The sequence below is a fragment of the Hibiscus syriacus genome, unplaced genomic scaffold, assembly GCF_006381635.1.
Source record: "Hibiscus syriacus cultivar Baekdansim isolate YM2019G1 unplaced genomic scaffold, ASM638163v2 tig00111612_pilon, whole genome shotgun sequence".
NCBI lineage: Eukaryota > Viridiplantae > Streptophyta > Magnoliopsida > Malvales > Malvaceae > Hibiscus > Hibiscus syriacus.
Genome location: NW_024063133.1, coordinates 8,448 through 27,555, shown reverse-complemented (window position 1 = coordinate 27,555; position 19,108 = coordinate 8,448). Strand labels below are relative to the sequence as shown.

Sequence of the window (19,108 nt, the reverse complement as noted above, 5' to 3'; positions counted from 1 at the left end):
AAATAACAATTACTATTACAAAGACAATTATAATCAATACATTCAATAATTATAAATACATACAAGATTAAAACACGACATTAAATAAAAATTGAATCTATATATAATTAAAAATAATCATTATAATAAAGTCAAATAAAAACTTGAATTAGAATATTAAACATTTTAGGACCTAAAATTTATCATTATTTTGATAATTACTAATATTTTTATTAGACTTTTTTTTATGATTATTATTAAAAGTACGAAGGGATTCTTGTAAAAAACCGTTAATGGCCTTTACATCTTATGTAGAAATCTCGGTAAAATCAGTGTACGTATGTTGTTAAGAAATGAGTTATTCTTTAAAATTCAGAATTTCCCTTAATAGTTGAGGAAATTTAGATAAAAATATTAGATTTATAATTTATTTTTATTAACATGATTTGAGAGGAGTGATAAAATATTTTATATTCTTTAAATTTAAATTTTATAGATGATGAGAATAATAATTATAAATTTTCTTTATAGATCATAAAACGAATATGAAAAATATTAGAAAAATAATAATTTAAAATAATAACTAGTATATTTAAGTGTTTGAATGAAGTGAAGGGCCAAGGTGTTTACTTGTCCCTGTAGATTCGCCTTTGTGTCGAATATAAGAAGATAATTTACAGAATGGTTTACGCCAGTAATGGCTTCTGTACAGAGTCCAAATTCTGAGGGTTTCGAGAAGCAACCTCAACAGGGCTTGAACGGTCCGACTGAGAGAAGAGAATCAAGATCTGCATGAGCATGGTAACTATGGCCAACCCTACTGCAGAAAACGCAATGCCCTTCCATGATGACAAAACCGAACACCATTGAACTAACTTAACTATCCCATATCCCACAACTCATGCCTAACTCGCCATAACCTGTCAACAATACATTTTAGGACTCTGAGTTTAGCTTCAAAACAAAAATTGGGTTAATTTGACATGGAAAGAATCTCACCAAAAGTGACTGAATCGGCCGACCGATGTCATGCGACGGTTGGTCGCTGAAAGTATTCTCATATGTTTGTCCAACAACTTGTCCTACATATCACGAATCAAACAAATGCAAAAAGTTACATAGAGTTGAAAATTTTAATGCAATGAACTACTTCAAGCATTATGATAAGAATAGATTATAATTCACATCTCAAAATTCAAGAACTTTTATTTTCTTGAAAAAATATTCTCTTCTTAATTTTCCGGTGATAGTCGAAGGCCATGATAGTTTGTGATCTCTACTGTTGTGCTACTGTAGTTGATAATCTAGTTGTTGTATCCTGGAAGATAAACGACCAACGATATCGAACACCAAATGAGTGGTTCAATGATTTCTTCATAACAGCTAATACACTGCCAAGACAACCCGATAACTGTCAAAAGCGAATTTAATTGTATCTTAGCCAAAGAAAAATTTTAAAGAGAAAAAAGAATGAAAAAGTTGGAATAGATTAATTATGAACCTGAGCCAAAACCCATCCGACTAACCAATCGATATCGCTTCTATGATTGGATATGAGGGGGGCATGTTCCTTACCTGAAAAAGTTTAAGATATCAAGGCAAGAAAACCGTTGAAAACAAGTAGGATTGAACAATACACATTATCTATGCAATTCTAAGAGTGAAAACTAGGTGTCCTTAGTAATGGAGATTCGATGTTAGTACCCATTAAATTGATGCATTCCTGATCCGCGAACATTTTAATCTGCAAATACAAAATCTCAGAGATCAAAACTTTCAGGGGACTACTTGCATAACTATTGAACGACTCCACAATGAACTGATCTTTAAGCCTATGGACCCCAAAAATACTACTTGCGCATCAAGCTTTCATCTTTGACCCTGCACCGACCAACTCGTTTTCCGGTACCATTGTCTCTGTAAATATTGCTTAGAATCCGAAATGGAAGTACAAAGCATTTAGGCATTTGATCATCAAATTTGGCCTTGAAACTTCGGAAAAGGTTTGGAATCAATGATTCAAAAACATATGATATAAACAAAGGGAAATAAAAGGAACAACTAATACCTTAACTTCAGCTCACCAATCAACAAGCCATATTATTTCCAGCAACAATAACTCTAAACCCACCCTATTGATCCTTCTATAAGTGTTCTTGGACAGCGGCAAAATGACAACAAAACTAACTGCCTGGAATAAAGGAAAGGAAAGCATTAAATTGACAACATGCAAAAAATGATCATTCATCAATATTTATACACCAGTTAATCGATCACAGTTGTCTAATACAGTCAATTCTAACTGCTGCAGAAACAAGAGTGACATACAAATGGACCCATAAATCCCATTTTTAGCTAAATTTATAGATATAAATATAAAGGTGTAAATGAATCGAGTTTAAACGAATAGAGCTATATTCATGTTCATTTGCTTATTTTTATGTGTTTGTGTTCAATTCATATTCATTTAAATTTATAATATCGTATTTGTATCGAGTTTAAACGAATAGAGCTATATTTATTTATAGCTCATGAATAGATATAAATGTAGGGGTGTAAATGAATCGGGTTTAAACGAATTTTTATATTTTACTCTTTGGGCAAAGGCCAAACATGTTCCAATACTTGGTCAACTAGAGCACTAGTTCCACACCAACCAAAAGAAAAATAAGAGGTTTGATGTAAGTTTTGCATTTGAACAGCTTTTTTATTTCGTATCTTAATGTTTTTTTTTTTGTTGAATGTAATTTTTTATTATTCTATATACTTTTAGGTATAATTATATACTATAATTAATAAAACATTCTATTTTAAAGATTGTTTTAAGGCCAAATTACATCAAATGAATATAATTTTCATCTTTCTTTTGAGTTTAGCACTTGATTCAATCAAAAAATTTATTTAACTTTAAAACGAATTTTTAAAATTAACGGAAAAATGAAAACCTTGAAAATAGATTAATTTAATAAAAAAAATTCCTAGTAAGAAGTCATAAGAAAGAAAAAGATTGATCAACAATGGCACACGTTAAGGAGGAGATACGAGGAAACTTTTAGGAATAGGAATTAAGCAAATAAAAATTTTAGTTGAATGTTACATCATCATCATCAACGGATCATACATACTGAAAAAGCAGGTAATGGGAATCAAATTTAGAAATATTTGAAGAAATTCCACATGAACCTGCTCATAATTTCTTTAAAACATCAAGACAGATTATCCCCAACCTCTTCTAACTGTTTTGCTGTAATAATAATGATAATAAATGGTGAAAATTGAAGTTTCCATTGTAAAACTAACCTCCATCTCTTTGACTTCACCTTCTTTTCTGCTTTACCTTTTCCTTCATTCAATCACCAAGAAAATCCGATAATCCGGGGAAAAAATCGAATGTTATTTACCAAAACCATTTTTGTTGTCTCTCTACCTCAGGAGGGCTCAACTAAACTGGTTTCAGTTTTGCTGAGCCACAAGTTGATCAAGCTGCATTTGCTCGAGCCAGGCACCTAATGCAGCATTATCGACTGGATCCAAGTTCATGCTAGAACCCTCACCCGAGACCGGTGCAGTTATTTTTTCTTTGATCTCGGTGGGAGATTCTTTTACAAGGGATTGAACCCATGATAAAACAGGCTCGTCTCTGTTACCGAGCTCAAATGAGGACCTGCCATGCTTGCCTAGCCCATCGGCATTGACAGCCCAGTCTGGCTTCCCATTGGAGGATCCCCATTTTGACCATGAATTAACTGGGGAACCAACAACGGCAGCCGAGCTGGAGCCAAGCTCCCTAGAGCTTAGGCTGCGAAATTCTTGCTGCTTCTCCCGTTGAGCTAACATTGAAACCCGAGAGCTCATCGGTGAGATAGGTTCGACATTTCGAGGAGACATCCTACCGGATAGAGAAGCCTGCAAGAGAGGGTGCTCAATATTTTTAGGAGAAAAATTTGTATTTATAGGTGATAGCATGTTCTGCTGTTGCTGAAATTGATTAAGCACAGCGGACTTATGAGTTGGAGAAAAAACACCAGCAGCTATTGCTTGGTCAGTGTATCGAGGAGATGAGCTCTCAGCAGAAAAGATATCATCGAGATTTGATGGGGTCAGTGTCGTCAATCGTCCAGATCGGTTAAGAGAACTTGAACTCATTGATGGCTGATTAAGGCCAGATAACTCGTTCATCAACTGATGTTGCTGCACATCAAAATCAGACAGCAAGTTGAAGTCTTCAGCTTGAATGTCTCTCGCATTAAGAGAAGATCTCAGCCGACTAGATTGAAAGTTGCTTCCAGGAAGATGCAGGGCCGGAACATTAGGTTGTGGCCAGCCAACATTAGAATGAGACATGCCGTTCATAGAGGGAGACATGGGCGGAGTGAACGGTGACGGAGACATAACTGACACAGATGAAGGTGATCCAGGCATGAGACTCATGGCGGCAGCAAAATCCATAGCTGTAGCACCGGAAGTACTAGATCGAGGAGATGGAACAGCTGAACCAGTGGAAACATAAAGAGGCCGGAGTTCCTCAGCCGTGTGAGCAAAGAAGCAGACTCTCCTGGCACAACTTGTACCATCCTTGCACAGCCGGGTCCGATACTGAGCAGGATGTAGCCAGCATTCGAAAACACCATGAGCATATTCACACATATCTCCTCGCCTACATGCCCCCTTGCGAAAATCAGGGCAAGGAACACAACTGTAATGGAACTTCCTAGGATCCCTTCTTCGAGCATTCTCTCCAGGGTGAACAAATGGGCACTCAGTCCAATCATGGGAGTAGGCACGTGAACAAGGCCGTACCTTGAATGAATACATTCGGAACTCATCAGTTGAATAGATGCTATTCTTGATGTCTGGAAGAGATGGATCAATTGTGTATTCTTTCTTCTCCGACGCTGAAGAAATAGGAACATCACTTGGCCTTGACTTCATGGGGGAATCTGAACCAGATGACAATAAACCATCTTCCTGCGATGGAGATAGAGGAGGGGAGCCTGAATTCTCAACGACTAACACCCTTGAATCCCGATCAATCCCGGAATTCTCCGTTGCAAGGAGTTCTTCAAGAGTTAATTTCACGGCTTGAAGCTTTGGAGGAACAATAACATCAACAGGAAGATGACCATTTGCATCAACCATATTTACATCAGCACCGGCAACTAAAAGCAGCTTCACAACATCAATAACATTAACAGCCCCACCCGAGGCAGCACAATGAAGGGCAGTGCTTTTGTCACGACCACACACGCGGTTAACATCAGCATCCGAAGATGAAAGGATCAGCTTAATAACATCAATGCTACCATACGTAGAAGCAACCATCAATGGAGTTCTCTCCTCATTAACCATCTGTTTCGACCCTTTTTGACGACCATACCATAATCCAACCTCATCAACACCGAAAGGATCATGCTCAATCCATCGTTTAAAGCCCTCAACATCGTTGTTAGCAGCAAGCTCAAGCAAGCTTGCAAAAGTATCTTCAGTCACTACAGTCAAGAGATTCATACCTACACTAGGATGTCTGCTATCTTCTGAAAGAAAGAATTTGATGTTATAGGAGACAGCTTCAGATTTAAACGCTTCGATCCACAGCACATGCTTTCATTTCATAAGAATCCAACTGAGATTTTAAAAGATTAGAATCAACATATGGATAAAGTTAGTTTCATATATTTATATATATATACATATCATCAAATATCCCATAAGATATTACTGGATTATAAGAAAACAACAGCGTAAGCCAAGTCAGTAATTATCAAGAACATGTCAACCAAAATATATAGTGGAAAATTAAAAATATATTTAGAACAAAAGCGAATTTAATATGAAGGTACTTAACAAACACGATAGATCATCATAAGTTTGGAAGAAAATAAAAGTACAACATATTTTCCTACGCTTTCAAATATAAGTACAAACAACAAAACGTAGGGTTTATTAAAAAATTTAGAGAAATGAAAGTTAAATTAATATCAGAAAATCATGAACAAAAAGATAGACTCTCTTCCATTTTCTTCCTTAACTTTCATTCAAAAAATTTCCCAGTAAATAAGCAAAAATATCAAAAGCATGAACATTAGTAAAAATATATTTTTTTTTGTTTGAAAAGAAATTAAACACTCACTATCTATTATCATTTAAATATAAAGGATCTTGCAACAAATCTTTCAATGATTAACATCAAACTAAAATAACTTTAAAAAAAACAAACATATGAAACAGTGAGAATAGAGGCAGATAAAGATCGGATTCAGGAGAAACCAAGACAAAATTTTCAGCTAAAATGAAGTTAAACTAAAACCCAAATAAAAAGCCTTACCAAGTCAATATTCCATAGATCTAGGGAAATGAACTGAGTCTTTCAGATTTATCTTCCAAAATGAAAAAATAATAATAATAATCTAAATTAGATTTTTTGTTTTCATGGGTATTTTTTAAGTGAGAAGGTGAGAGTTCTGAGAAAATAAACAGCTTCTCATCTCCATTTCCTATGTTACTGCTCTTTTTTTTTATAAAATTGAAGTGGACTGACTAATAGAAAAAAAATTAAAATGACGTTATTCCCCCTGTTTGTTGACCAATCAAATTGTAGCGCCACGTTTCCATAAAGGAAAATATGTCATTAAAAATTAATGGTAGGGTTATTCTCGTCATGGAGATTTTTCTCTTCTCGACGTGGGGGTAGTTTTATTGGGTTATGATGTTTTAACTAGACAGACGACCTAAGTTTTGTGTTATAATTTAACAATGTCTTCCGGTCAAATTGCTTAGAAATTCGACTTAAATTCACCTTACATGATGTTAAATTTTCGAAACAAAGTAATTATCGGCTGCAACATCACTTACGGGAAAATACCAAGGAATAGCTGAGTTGGCAGCTTTTCATTGGCTTCAGAAACGTAAGGAATTTCAATTTTCCTTAAATACCCTTGACTTTCTGTTGAAGGCATGTATCCTTTTTTATAAACCCATAAGATTCTGACACCTCATTTGGTGTCAATAGGGGGGAAAGTAGGGGGAAAATGCTTTTTTACTAAAGTGTAAGGCAACCGAGAACCGGTTGAGGAAGTGGAAAGGTTGAGAGGTGACCGGTTAGGTGAGTAAAAGTAGGGGATGTGACCGGAGGTGCCGGTGAAAGCGCGGGCGGGCGCGAGAAGAGGAATTGAACTGGGATTTAAGTGAAATGGAGTCCGCCAATCCTAATGAACTCTTTTAAGTGTACGAAGGGCGGACTTCAAAGACCTTATCAATTTTGGTTAATTGTAGATTCAAATCACAAATGAAAGGGGAAAAAAGGCGTGGAGCACCAACACGTGGCAAATTTTCAATAAACAATATGTTTTTAGTTCGTATTTTAAAAAATTAAATTATTATATTGTTCAAAAAAATAAATTATTATTTTATTAATTTGAGATAATTATAATATATTATTTGTTCAATAGATTCTTAATCATTTTATAATGAATGACCAATTATCTCTATTGTGCTTGAATTCAAAACATCTAAATACAATAATTATTTTTTTAACCACTAAAATCGTTTGATTTGTACTCGAATTATTTATTTAAATTTAAAACTTCTTCAATTAGTATAGAATCTTTGAAGTATATAAATTTATAAAGTACAGAAAAAAAATAGATGCACATAAAATATAAGTTGAATTTAAAATACAATAATTAAGGTTCAAGTTTCATCTAAAAATCTTCTTATTTTTATGTAACATGTCATTTCATTTCCAGCATATAACACTTAAACGGATATTTATGTTTGTTTATGTTTAAAGATTTCAAATATATATATATTAAATAAAAATATTTTTGGAAAAAATATAAATAACTTAAGTGAACTTGAATTAACTATTTTACAAAAAGATGAACTTAAATAAAATTTAAAATGAAAATATAAAATCATTATTTTAAATTTTTAAAAGTTTTAATAATTTTTCTGTCTTATTTAATTTTACAAATAGAATGGAACAAATTTATGTCATATTTTTTAAATTTAAAATGAAATATTATCATGGTTGTTCATCTTAAGTTTCATCCGCTTATAAAATCAATTAAGCAATTGATTTATCAGATATTTTCTTATCAGAAAAATTGTTTTAAAAAATAGTAATAATCCGATGATAAATGCATGCATGAGCCCATATTTTTATTCTTTTAGATATTTTATATAATATATAATTCAATTAATAAATCATTTTATTTATAATCTTAAAAAATAATTTAAAATTTGGATAGTTTAGATTCAATGATCCATTCTTTTGATGTGAATGCATTTTTAGATAAATTTTTCAAAGAATGTTTTTTTCCAATTACATTATTAAATAAGAATATTAGTAAAATGTTGTTACTGAAATAAGTTTTGGTCAATACATTCACAATTCTAATTGTTTTGGATGTTTGCTCAATAAATAATTTGTTATTGCAGATGTGGCCAACTCCAAACCTCGTTAAATAATATTTTGACTTAACAAATATAATTAATTATTAGGTGAATAATTAAATAAAAACTTTGGCAGCCGCCCCATATGTAGAGTTGGGTATACGGGTTATCCGCTCGTTTAGTCTGTGGGTTTTGACGGTGCGGACTTAAATGGAACAGTTTAAAAAAATCCGTAATAATAAACGATCTTGAATTCTAAAGCTCGTGACCCGTCCATTTAACCCGCTAACTACCCGTTTAGTTGTTATTGTTTATGTGGAAAAAAAAGAGAAGTTGGGGAGATAGAGAGAAACGACAGAGTAGGTAAATAAAAAAATGAAGTTATAGTTACTAAAATTTTATAACGGCGTGTATATAATATAAGTCACACAAAATAACGTATTTTAGGAATTTAAGAAAATCATGACAAATTTTAATGTGTTAATCGTGTAAGGACTCTACCTACTTTTGACAATATAATCCTCAAATATAATTTATTATTTTAATTTTACACTCCAATTTTTATGTATATATTTTATCATTACCTCAAGTTTTATATATTATTTACATATTTACATATTATGTTACTTTACTTTTTTAATTTAATTATTATATTTATATATGGTTTAATACTTTGATTTGTTTTTTTTCTGTTTTTTAACATATATGTATATAGTTTTTCTTATGATTAATTATTGGAGTATAATAAACGTTTTATGCCTTATTTATATATATATTGATGATATTAATTATAAATGGTAAATACGTATATAAAAAGATAGAAACATTTTTACTTATGTTATCATATTACGTTACCGTATGTATAATTAACACTTTTAAACTTCAAAATTGGATATCATCAAATTAAAATGTGAATTGAGCTTCAGATTTCAATGCACATAAAACGTGAATTAGGTTATGGCTAAAAAAATGCACATAAAACGTGAATTGTCTTCCGTAAAATATAAAATAAATTGAAAAAAATAATTAAATTAAGCGGACTACCCGCGAGCTACCCGCGGGTATACCCATTAAACTTGCAGGTTTAACGGCCTGGACTAATAAACTCGTAATTTAAACGAGTTTTATTTTTTGAGGCCCAAAACCCACACGGGCCGCAGATTATACGGGTAGTCCGCGGACCTTAGTTCATATACTCAGCTCTACCCAAAGGTACCAAATAGATAAAAGGGCAGCGATTAGAAAATCGGATCCACGATTTGGATAAAATTATTTAGTCGGTTAATGAATTAATAAATTTTTTAAAACAGTTTAATTTCAAATTATTAATATTATAGCAATAAAATTCTTTGCTTAGTCGTTCTATAAGATATTAATATGGAGCACATGTGACAAATTTGTAGCAATATTCCTTAATTATGTTTTCCTTTTTTCATAAATAGAAACATCAAATATTCAAATAAATCTTCATTAGATATTGATGGATAACACATTATTATCGTGTTATGATATTAATCTGTATTTTTCATACTTCTTTTCCTCATTATCCTCAGTTTTTTTCATAAACCAATTCAATTATACAAGTAATTGTAGAGTAAAATACATTATTTAGTCACCAACTTTTAACATAACTTTACTTTGATCATCTAAATATAAAATATTTTTAATTTCATCACTAACTTTTAAATTTTGCTTATTCATGGACAAAAGCACTGCCCTTCATTGTGCTGCATCCGGTGGGGCTGTTAATGTTATTGATGTTGTGAAGCTGCTTTTAGCGGCTGGTGCCGATGTGAATATGGCTGCTGTGAATGGTCATTTTCCTGTTGACGTTATCTTCGTTCCTTCAAAGCTTCCAGATGCGAAATTAACTCTTGAAGAACTCCTTGCAACCGAGAGTTCCGGGTTTGATCAGAATTCAAGGGTGACATCCGTTGCAAACCCCCCCTCTCCTCTTTTGCCTTTGCAGGAAAATGGGGTCTTTGCCATCTGGTTCGGATTCCCCAATGAAGTCAAGGCCTGGTGATGCTCCTTTTTCTTCTGTGTCGGAGAAAAGAGAATACCCGATTGATCCATCTCTTCCAGACATCAAGAATAGCATATATTCAAGTTGCGGCCTTGTTCACGTGCCTACTCCCATGATTGGACTGAGTGACCGTTTGTTCATCCTGGGGAGAATGCTCGAAGAAGGGATCCTAGGAATTTCCATTACAGTTGTGTTCCTTGCCCCGATTTTCGCAAGGGGGCATGTAGGCGCGGAGATATGTGTGAAATATGCTCATGGTGTTTTCGAATGCTGGCTACACCCTGCTCAGTATAGGACCCGGTTGTGCAAGGATGGTACTGAATGTGATAGGAGAGTCTGCTTCTTTGCTCATATGCCCGAGGAACTCCGACCTCTGTATGTCTCCACTGGTTCGGCTGTTCCATCTCCTCGATCAAGTACTTCAGGTGCTACAGCTATGGATTTTGCTGCAGCCATGAGTCTCTTGCCTGGATCACCTTCATCTGTATCATTTATGTCTCCATCACCGTTTACTCCACCCATGTCGCCTTCCATGAACGGCATGTCTCATTCTAATGTTGGCTGGCCACAACCTAATGTTCCAGCGCTGCATCTTCCTGGAAGCAACCTTCAATCTAGTCGGCTGCGATCTTCTCTTAATACGAGAGGCATTCAAGCCGAAGACTTCAACTTGATGCCTGAGTTTGATATGCAGCAACATCAACAGATGAATGAGTTATCCGGCCTTTCTCAGCCGTCGATGAGTTCAAGTTCTTTTAACAGATTGAGGTCAGTTTTAGAACTGGAACTTCAATTTTCACCATTTAGTATCAGTATTATTACAACAACACAGTTAGAACAAGATGATGTAACATTCAACTAAAGTTTTTGCTTAATTCATGTTTCAAATAGCTTCATTGGTACACATATTTCCATAAAGATTTTATAGCTTAGGACTTATTATTCTTCAATTTGAATTGATGAGTATTATTTTCCATTTTTTTATAAAAAAAATGTGGGGTTTGAGGACTATTGTCTTTCCATGACTGAATTGACTAAAAGTAAGGTTATGTGGACAAGGAAACAATGGAAAAATGCACAATGAACAATGAATAATATTCCTCTTCTTTGCATGATGATAGGAAAGAAAAGGAATAATAATAAAAGTACCCCAATATTTGTATAAACAATTATTTTGGCCCTTATTTTTTTTCTTTGAGCATTTTATTTCTAACGTTTCAATTGTTTTAATCAAAATACTCAAAATTGGAAGAAAATCCTTAGTTGACTATGGTTAACACATACTATTGACGTGGTAATTTTACTTGTATTTAATTGTTGATGTAACATGTATCGCATTATTCATAATGATGATTTAATATATATCACATCACCTATAATGATATCATGTCAGTAATAAACTACATATGAAAATATTACGTCAGTGATATGTGTAGACCGTTAGTCAACTATCGGTTGTCTTTCAATAAGGAGTACTTTAATCGAAAACTGAAATATTAAAAATTAAAATACTTAAAAGAAAATATAGATATCAAAGTGACAATTTATGCAAACATCAAAGATAACTTTTCATTATGTCAAAATATAAAAGATAAAGAGGGTGACCTATTTATCATATTAATAAGGGTTAATGTCACATTTAGGCCCTGAATTTTCATTGGATGTGCAGTGTGGTAATATCCTTATTGAAAAAAAAATCAAAGGAGAAAAAAAAATGATTTGAATGGATGACATATAAGCCATTAAGAAGTATAAAGTTAGAAAGGAGACATAATCTCCTTTGAAATTTTACATTAATTATTTTTTCCTCTTTCCTTTATAGCCTTTAACGAAATAATAGAAAAGTGAATCAAAAGTCTTCAACTTTCGGTGCCTTAGTCGCCACCCTTTCGGTGCCTTAGTCGCCACCCACAAATATTTTTCTCCAATAAATAGAAAGAAAAAAAAAGGTCAAGATTTACCCTAAATTGTTTGATTTACAAGGTTTTAATTTTTCATCAATGTTTGAAATTAAAATAAATAGTAATTACATTCATATTAATTTAATATAATTTGACATAAAACAATTTTTGTGTGCTAATACAAATTAATAAATCACTTTTTAATTTTATTTATAATATTGATTATGTATTCAAAGATATAGAATATCAATAAAAAAATATAGGGAAAAAGAAAGGTAAAGTACACAAATGGTCCTCTAACTATAGGATACTACTTTGTTGAGCCCCTTGACTATTAAGTCATAAAATTGTCTTTCGACTATGTAGAGTTTCTTTGTTGAGTCCCTCAACTAGGGGTGTGTAAATCCGGGTACCCGGAACTTCCGGGTCGATGATTTCTCGGCCCGTGTCCCGACCCGGATGCGGGTACCCGGTAATCGGGTACCCGATACCCGGTTTTTAATTTTTTTATTTTCAAATTATTAATTTTAAAAAATATATACACAAATTTAAATGTTCGAAACTTCGAATTACATACTCTAATATCCGAACATAAAATTTAAAAGTTCAAAATACAAATATAATAGTCATAATATAAATAATTCATTATATTTTATATAATTATATATAAAAAAAATAAAAAAATAAAAACTAACCCCGGGTACCCGGAAAAACTAGATTTTGTGACCCGGGCCCAACCCGGGAAATGTCGGGCCGGGTACCCGACTCGGCCGGGTAATTTTTTATAGAGAATTACCCGGTTTTTTTAGATCCGGGTCGACGGGTCGGCGGGTCGGGTCAACCGGGTCGGGTAATTTTGCACACCCCTACCCTCAACTATTAAAAGTTACAAAATGGTCATTCGACTATTCATTATGTTTCAAACTCGTTAAAAAATTAACAGTAGTATGAGATAAATGTTAACTTGTTGACTGAGATATGATAAAATATGATCTCATAATCTCAAAAGATTATCATATCTCATTCAGTATGTTAACATCCAGCTTAAACGATAGATATTTTTTCAACGGAAAAAGACAAATCTAGAACAAAATGAATAGTCGGGTGGTCGTTTTGTAACTTTTAATAGTCATGGGACTCGACAAAGTAACTCCCTATAGTCGGTAGACTAGTTTGTAACTTTTAATAGTCGAGAGACTCAATAAAAAATATCTTATAGTCGAGGGATCATTTGTGTACTTTACCCATTGGTATAACTATTTAATAGTTTTATATCCCTATCAAAATTTGATTAAGGAGTAGTTGAAGTTTTGTAAAAATTAGATTAAAATCTAAAAGAGAAATTATGAACTAAAATCAAGTAATTCTCCAAATTTATATTCTTTTTGTTGCAATCAATATTGTTTTTTTATTGCAATAAAACGATACAATTTTGGTTAATTGTTTAATTTTAGTTCATGATCTCTCTTTTAGATTTTAGCCTAAATTTTACAAATCTTCAACTACTCTTTACATTAATATATGAGATTGATCGGTACATAAGAATATACCCCAAGCTTACTTAGCTAATTTTGTTTTTATATACATATGACGATGGAAGTGTTGTTTTCGAATTGATGATTTATTGATTGATTAATTTATATCGAATTTTACGGAGATATTAGCTTTATTTATACGTACTTTGACTTTATTTATCAATAATTTTAATGACAATTTATGAAAATACATCTTGAAATAATGATATATAGTGAGATAATAATTGGTCATTTTACTTTATGACATCGCTAATATAATTTGAATTTTTTTTAAATAATATTGTTATTTTATGATCTGGTTGTAAAAAAGTAAATTAAAAAGGGAAATTTGTTTATTTTTACTACTTTTTTACTAAGATTCATATTTATATAGTTTTTTTAAAAAATCGAACAATCTAAATAATATGAATATTGTATAAACTTATATCATATATAAAAAGAATTCTCTTTTAGCACCTCGCAATCTCGAACCATAACCATCGATTATTTCTTATCATTTTGTACTTTATGTATAAGAACTTCATTATATTTAAACAACATAATTCATCTTAAAAACTAAACATTAAACCTTAAATTATTATCTCACACAACAAAACTCTCTCAATATACCATCCTAAAAACAACAAAACAAACTCTTGGAAATAATAACCCTAAACTCAAAATCTTAAAACCATCCGACCACAAAATCTTAAATCAATAATTTAAATTGAAAAAAAAAATATAATTTAAGAAAGACACATTTTGTAAAACATATTTTTCTCATTTTCAGATCGATTATGCCATGTAAAACGAAAGTGTGCTTCGTAAAACATTTTTTCTAAAAATCGTTTTTTATAAGATGTATTTTCATCTTTCATTAGATAAAGGAGTGTTATTCCTAAAATAATCTTTTGAAATTTTAGCCATTTACTTAAAAATATTCTAAACGATGTGAAGTGCAAGAAAAATATTTGTTTTTATCACCGAAATTATATGATAATTTAACTAATTCAATATTTTATGCATATAGATTTATGCGTCTCAATCATCAAACCATATGTATTATGCATATTAAATGACATTTATTGCTTAATTTGGCAGTTAACACTCAACAACACCATTTCCATTTACTATATAAACTTAAACCCCATAATGCTTACCAACTCAACCACCAATCTTTTTATTGATTTTATATTACGATTTTTAATATATATTTTTATAGGACTTTTAAAGTATAAAATTATATTATAAAAGTAAAATTTTCTGTCAAATTATATCAAAATTAATATAATTTTTGTTAATTTTAATTTAAAATTAAAAGTATAAAATAGAAAAATATACGTGTAGGATTTAAGTTTTGTATTTATAAAACATTTGTTTTATTAGTTATAAAATTTTGCATGTTTTCATTATTTCATAATATCCTTAATGTTATAACTTGGAAAAACATATATACGAGATGCTCTTCCTCGCTACATCTACATGCAATGAAAGTAGAGAAAATGGAAAATAATAATACTCTTCAAATTAAAGAATAATATGTAGGAATAGGAATTAAGCAATAAATTTAGTTGAATGTTACATCATCTTCATCATAAAATTTCGAAATAGCAGCAATATCTGAAGAACAAAGAAAACCTAATCCGGCTCATACTTTTTTAAAACACAAGACGAAGATTGTCCTCGACCTCTTCTAATTTTGTTGTTGTAATAATAATAATGATAATAAATGGTGGAAATTGAAGTTTCCATTCTAAATCTGACCTCAATCTCTTCGCCTTCACCATCTTTCCTTCTTTACCTTGAACATTCAATCACCAGCTGAATCCGAAAATCCGAAAAAGAAAACAAATGTTATTTACCAAAACCTTTTTTTCTTCTCTACCTCATGAGGGCTCAATGAAACCTGTTTCAGTTTGGCTGAGCCACAAGTTGATCGAGCTGCATTTGCTTAAGCCAAGCACCCAACACAGCATTATCAACTGGATCTGAGGTCATGCTAGAACCCTCACCTGGGACCGGTGCCGTTATTTCCTCTTTGATCTCAGAGGGAGATTCTTTTACAAGGGATTGAACCCACGGAAAATCAGCTCGTCTCTGTTACCGAGCTCAAACGAGGAGGACCTGTGATGCTTGCCTAACCCATCGGCATTTACAGCCAGTCCGGCTTCCCATTGGAGGATCCCCATTTTGACCATGAATCAACAGGGGGGGAACCAACAATGGCAGTAGAGCCAGAGCCAAGCTCTCTAGAGCTTAAGCCAAGCTCTCTAGAGCTTAGGCTGTGAAATTGTTGCTGCTTCTCCCGTTGAACTAACAACGAAACCGTGAACTCATCGGTGAGATAGGTACAACATTTCGAGGGGACATCCTACCAGATAGAGAAGCCTGCAAGAGAGGATACTCAATATTTTTAGGAGAAAAATTTGTATTTATAGGTGATTGCATGTTTTGCTGTTGCTGAAATTGATTGAGGACGGTAGACTTATGGGTCGGAGACAAAACAGCTGCAGCCATAGCTTGATCCAAGTACCGTGGGGAGGAGCTCTCAGCAGAAAAGAGATCATCAAGGTTTGACGGGTCAGGGTCTTCATTCGACCAGATCGGTTAAAAGAACTTGAACTCATCGGTGGTTGAGTAAGGCCGGATAACTCATTTATCAGCTGATGTTGCTGCACATCAAAATCAGGCAGCAAGTTGAAGTCTTCGGCTTGAATGTCTCTCGCATTAAGAGAAGATCGCAGCCGACTAGATTGAAGATTGCTACCGGGAAGATGCAGCGCTGGAATATTAGGTTGTGGCCAGCCAACATTAGAATGAGACATGCCGTTCACGGAGGGCGACATGGTGGAGTAAATGGTGACGGAGACATAACAGATACAGATGAAGGTGATCCAGGCAAGAGACTCATGGTGGCAGCAAAATCCATAGCTGCAGCACCCGAAGTACTCGATCGAGGAGATGGAACAGCCGAACCAGTGGAGACATACAGAGGTCGGAGTTCCTCGGGCATATGAGCAAAGAAGCATACTCTCCTAGCACAACTGGTACCATCCTTGCACAACCGGGTCCGATACTGAGCAGGGTGTAGCCAGCATTCAAAAACACCATGAGCATATTCACACATATCTCCTCGCCTACATACCCCCTTGCGGAAATCTGGGCAAGGAACACAACTGTAATGGAACTTCCTAGGATCCCTTCTTCGGGCGTTCTCCCCAGGGTGAACAAACGGGCACTCGGTCCAATCATGGGAGTAGGCACGTGAACAAGGCCGCACCTTGAATGAATACATTCGAAATTCATCGGTTGAATAGATGCTGTTCTTGACGTCTGGAAGAGATGGATCAATAGGGTATTCTTTCTTCTCTGATGCCGAAGAAATATGAGCATCACTAGGCCTCGACTTCTTTGGGGAATCCGAACCAGATGACAATGACCCGTTTTCCCGCAAAGGCAATTGAAGAGGGGAGTCAGAATTTGCTATGGCCGACACCCTTGAATTCATATCGAAACTGTAACTCTCGGTCGCAAGGAGTTCTTCAAGAGTTAATTTCACATCTCGAAGCTTTGGAGGAACAACAATAACATCAACAGGCAAATGACCATTGGCGTCAACAATATTTGCATCAGCACCGGCAGCTAAAAGCAGCTTCACAACATCGATAACATTAACAGCCCCACCGGATGCAGCACAATGAAGGGCAGTGCTTTGTCACTTCCACACACACGGTTAACATCAGCATCAGAAGACGAAAGGATCAGCTTAATAACATTGATGCTACCGTACATAGAAGCAACCATCAACGGAGTTCTCTCCTCATTGACCATCTGTTTCGACCCTTTTTGACGACCATACCAGAACCCAACCTCATCAACACTGGAAGGATCATGCTCAATCGATCGTTTAAAGCCCTGAACATCATTATTAGCAGCAAGCTCAAGCAAACTTGCAAAGTATCTTCAGTCACTACACTTAAGTGATTCATCTACACTAGGATGCCTGCTATCTTCAAAAGAAGAATTTGATGTTATCGGAGTCGACTTCCGGTTTAACCGCTCCCATCCATAGCACATGCTTTCATTTGGTAAGAATCCGACTGAGATTAAAAAGAAAAAGAGAAGGCAACCATTAGAATCAACATCTGGAGAAAGATTAGTTTCATATATATGATCAAATATTCCAAAAGATATTATTCGAGAAAAAAAAACGAAATAAATTAGAACAGAATAAATGATAAATCCACTTGGGATTCTCTAAGAAACAACAGCAACTGAGCAAAGGCCACCAAATCAGAGTTTATCAAGAACATGTCACCAAAACAAATAGTTAAAATTTACAACATATTTTACCAATAACCAAAACATAGTGTTTAATCAAAAGCATAAATATCAATAAAGCTAAATTTTTTTATATAAAAAACACACACACACACACACTATATTATGATTAAAATTTGAAAAGGATCTTGCAGCAGATCTTTCATACTGATAACTAGCAACTAAAATAAGTTTTAAAAAGATAATATGAAAAATTACCGACAGTAGAAGTAGATAAGAGATCTGATTCTGACCAAATCAAAATTAAAAGAAAACAGCTAAAAGGGAAAGTTCAAAAAAATAAGTTTCACTGCATGTGATCAACCCACTAATTACACTACATAGATATATCAAAACAAGCTCCATTTTAAGTAAGCGATAATAATGAAGTTAGACTAAAACCCAGAAAAGGAGTCTTACCAGTTCAAAAATCCATCTTATATCCAAGAATCCAATAAAAAGGAGAGATTTATACAGATCTACTCTGATAAAAGAAGAACCGAGTCTTCTTCGAGATATGTCTTCAAAATTAAAATTAAAAATATAATGTTAATTAAATTTATATATTTCGGGTGTTTTCTTAAAGCTATAAGGTGAGACGGCTGAGAGCTTCTCAACTAATAAAATATATATAAATGGACTATATATTAAAGAAAAGTGGGCGAAAAGTATAATACGACAAACTGATTGAAATGACGGTATAGCCCCGGTCTGTTGACCATTTAAATTTTAATGTAGGCGTATAGAGGCAATCGATGTCAATAAAATTTAAAGGTGAGGTTATTTCCGTCAACAAAGATAATGCGCGATTTTGTTGTTTTCTATGTGGCACATATTTGGGGTGACCATCCAGCTCAGTTGGTAGAGCACAATATTTTTAATCTTGAAGTCGTGGGATCGAGTCTCACGGAGGGTATTTCATAATTCGGAGGTCTCTTACGGAAGCTGTTCTCAACCTGGTGTTGGGGGTAGCC

The 19,108-nt window shown here is 33.5% G+C and overlaps 1 long non-coding RNA gene and 3 pseudogenes across 4 annotated transcripts; 1 reads left to right on the top strand and 3 right to left on the bottom strand.

Moving 5' to 3' along the window:
* Nucleotides 1-588: 588 nt before the first annotated feature.
* LOC120165753 lies at nucleotides 589-2,178 on the bottom strand. 4 transcript variants are annotated; one of them, XR_005519855.1, is made up of 5 exons: nucleotides 2,048-2,178; nucleotides 1,684-1,723; nucleotides 1,481-1,554; nucleotides 979-1,390; nucleotides 589-899 (listed from the first exon to the last, which is right to left on the bottom strand). It is a non-coding gene; the product is annotated as an uncharacterized LOC120165753 (long non-coding RNA). The 4 variants fall into 4 exon arrangements; XR_005519854.1 differs by lacking the exon at nucleotides 2,048-2,178 and having other exon boundaries at nucleotides 979-1,061; nucleotides 1,165-1,390; nucleotides 1,684-2,037; XR_005519853.1 differs by lacking the exon at nucleotides 2,048-2,178 and having other exon boundaries at nucleotides 1,684-2,039.
* An 832-nt stretch (nucleotides 2,179-3,010) lies between these two features.
* Nucleotides 3,011-6,472, bottom strand: LOC120165752 (annotated as a pseudogene).
* A 3,600-nt stretch (nucleotides 6,473-10,072) lies between these two features.
* Nucleotides 10,073-11,261, top strand: LOC120165750 (annotated as a pseudogene).
* A 4,312-nt stretch (nucleotides 11,262-15,573) lies between these two features.
* Nucleotides 15,574-18,570, bottom strand: LOC120165751 (annotated as a pseudogene).
* Nucleotides 18,571-19,108: the final 538 nt, after the last annotated feature.